Source organism: Piliocolobus tephrosceles, chromosome 4 (genome assembly GCF_002776525.5).
Source record: "Piliocolobus tephrosceles isolate RC106 chromosome 4, ASM277652v3, whole genome shotgun sequence".
NCBI lineage: Eukaryota > Metazoa > Chordata > Mammalia > Primates > Cercopithecidae > Piliocolobus > Piliocolobus tephrosceles.
The window spans coordinates 28,351,091-28,354,075 of NC_045437.1; the positions used below are offsets into that span (position 1 = coordinate 28,351,091).

Here is a 2,985-nt window from a genome sequence, read left to right on the forward strand (position 1 = left end):
TTTTTGTGGAGAGGATGGTGATAGTATACTTGTGTTATTACTATATGAAATAAATGAATATACATTCTAATAGTAATAATAGCTATAACACTCACTATTTCAGTCAAGCCCTTTAAATAAATAGATATTTAACTGTAAATTTTATACATAGATATATTTTAGAGAGTGAATTTATCAATTTCACTCTCTGTATAGCATTCATAGTTCTAATTAAGGAATAATTAGTATATAAAGAATAATCCAAATAATAAAAGCTAATATCTAGAGAGCACTCATCTATGAGAACTAAAAATAATAATCCAAGTCCCAATACCCCACTTTGGGTTTTCTGTTTAAAATGACATTCTCCTGGTAGCGCACAAGCCAGGAAACTTCTGAGAGACATAGAGCTCCACTCTGGATCTTGGTAGCCAGGTCCAGGCACTTCAATTAACTTCCAGAAGATGGCGGACCCTCCAGGAACACCAGAGTGAGAAACTGATGTCTGACAACAGAGTGAGAGTTCAAATATTCTTTGTAGCAGACACTGTGAATGAAGCACTTGAGGTTGCCAGGAGACTAAAAGCAAAATACATTGTTTTAATTAAAAGCCCAGATCTTAGCTGGAGGAAAAGGAAAGGGTGTCTTCAATTGTGGTTTGAAAGGAGGTGTTCACTTAACAAAAGAACCTAAAGTTGTGGGAAAGCTGGCTAAACATGACTGGGTATGTTTGGGGCAATAAACCGAACTCCAAAAGAAGATGTGAAAGTTAATAAGCTGATGGTTACTGAAACCTTGGACACTTCCAGAAAAACTTACCTGGTGATTCTGATGGAAAGGTCCTGCAATGGCCGTATGCTGGTGGGCAGGCCCTAGGGGCCATTGACATTGAAGAGGTGGATGCTTCAAATTCAGAATTTATTTTTAAGGAGCAAATTTTTCAAGGGATAAAGGGCAGCTGAGTTCAGAGTTTAGCAGATGGCAGAAAATCTGGGCTTCCTTGGGTCTTTGAAAAACCAGGTTGCAGATCAAATTAAGGAACTGTATTATCTCTTCCTAAAAATTGATGCTACTCAGGTGATAGTGAATCCTTCTGGTGAAATTTGAGAAAGACAAGTTGTCTGCTTTAATGCCAACATAAACTTTCATGACAATGCAGGATTCTGACAACAGGACATACCTGCTATGGATGACAAATTGGAGAATGAGCCTGATATGGTTTGGTTCTGTGACTTCATCCAAATCTTATCTCAAATTGTAATCCCCACGTGTCAAGGAAGGGACTTGGTGGGAGGTGATTGAATCATGGGGGCGGGGGCTGCCCCATGCTGTTTTGTGATAGTGAGTGAGTTCTCGCTAGATCTGATGACTTAAAGTGTGGCACTTCCCCCTTCTTTCTCTCTTGCCACTGCATAAGAAATGCCTTGCTTCCCCTTCACCTACTGACATGATTGTCAGTTTCCTGAGGCCTCCCCAGCTATGCAGAACTATAAACCTCTTTCCTTTCTGTCTTTTATAAATTACCTGTCTCAGGTAATATACAGTAGTATGAAAACGCAGAAATACAGAGCTCACTGAATATGAATTTGCCAGACATGATCTAAAATACATAGGAATGGATGGGAACATTACCTGCTTTGTGAATGGTGCTGGATTAACCATGGCTACTTGTGATACCATTTTCCGTAATAGTGGGAAGCCAGTCAACTTCTTGGAATCTTGAAAGTGTTGTAAAGGAAGCTCAAGTATATCAAGCATTCACATTGCTCACAGCTGATCCTAAGGTTGAAGTCATCCTTGTCAGTATTTTTGGTGGTGTCATCCACTGTGCTATCATTGCCATTAGGATCACCAAAGTCTTCCAGGCATTAGACTTAAAGGTTCCCTGGAAGGAACCAGTGTTCAAGAGGCCCAGAACATACTCAACAATAGTCCAACAATGAACTCCCCATTATATCAGCCCAAGAAGGCTGTGGCCAGCATGGCCAATAAGTGGTGTCTTTGTCCTGATCAGTTGAAGAAAGCAAGCCATTTTTCCATTAAAAAAATGGATTTCTCTCATCACTGTGAAGGAAATTATCTCATTGGGAAATGAAGGAGATAAATATGAGCAAGAATCATTATCTGAAAAATATTTTTTTTGAAACAGAGTCTCACTGTGTTGCCCAGGCTGGAGTGCAGTCGCGTGATCTCGGCTCACTGCAACCTCTGCCTCCCAAGTTCAAACAATTCTCCCGTCTCAGCCTCCAAAGTAGCTGGCTCTACAGGCACATGCCACCACACCCGACTAATTTTTGTATTTTTAAAGTAGAGACGGAGTTTCACCATATTGGTGAGGCTGGTCTAGAACTCCTGACCTCAAGTGATCCACCCTCCTCAGCCTCCCAAACTGGTGGGATTACAGGTGTGAACCACTGCACCTGGCCTGTCTGAAAAATCTTAAACCTGTATTTTCTAGAATAGGATATCTAGAAATTCTAAATCTGCTTTTTTACTTTATAGCCTTTATAAAAATAATGTCCTGCATTCTCATACTTTTCTATTATGGTAAGCCTGCTCAATAGGCAGTGTTTTGTTGACTTTGGGGAGCAGTATATGTGGACAAATATTGGGTGCATGTTCAGAATTTGAAATCAGGTCCTGGTACACTTACAATAATTCTGGTGGACATCTAACCCTACATAATAATAATAAAAAAAAAAAATCAGAGGCCATAAAAAATGCGGACAAGATATATTTAATGTATAAACTACCAAAAAGGCACAGCTAGCACATTCAAATGAAAAGCTCTTATACACTGCAGCAGCTTTTACAAGTTTCTAATTCCAACACGTTTGAAAAATCTGTGAGTATTCCAAAGTATATTTTACTGTGGAATGTCTCCATTAATATACCATACGTGTATTTCATCATTTTCCTTAATATTGAATATACTGTTTAGCTCACACTAGAAAGAAAGCCAAGAGACTTATTTGTGATTTTAGAGTAGAAGTTTCCATTTTAATG

The 2,985-nt window shown here is 39.1% G+C and overlaps 1 pseudogene; it reads left to right on the forward strand.

The window, feature by feature from the left end:
* Positions 1 to 350: 350 nt before the first annotated feature.
* Positions 351 to 2,074, forward strand: LOC111528902 (annotated as a pseudogene).
* The last annotated feature ends 911 nt before the right edge of the window (positions 2,075 to 2,985 follow it).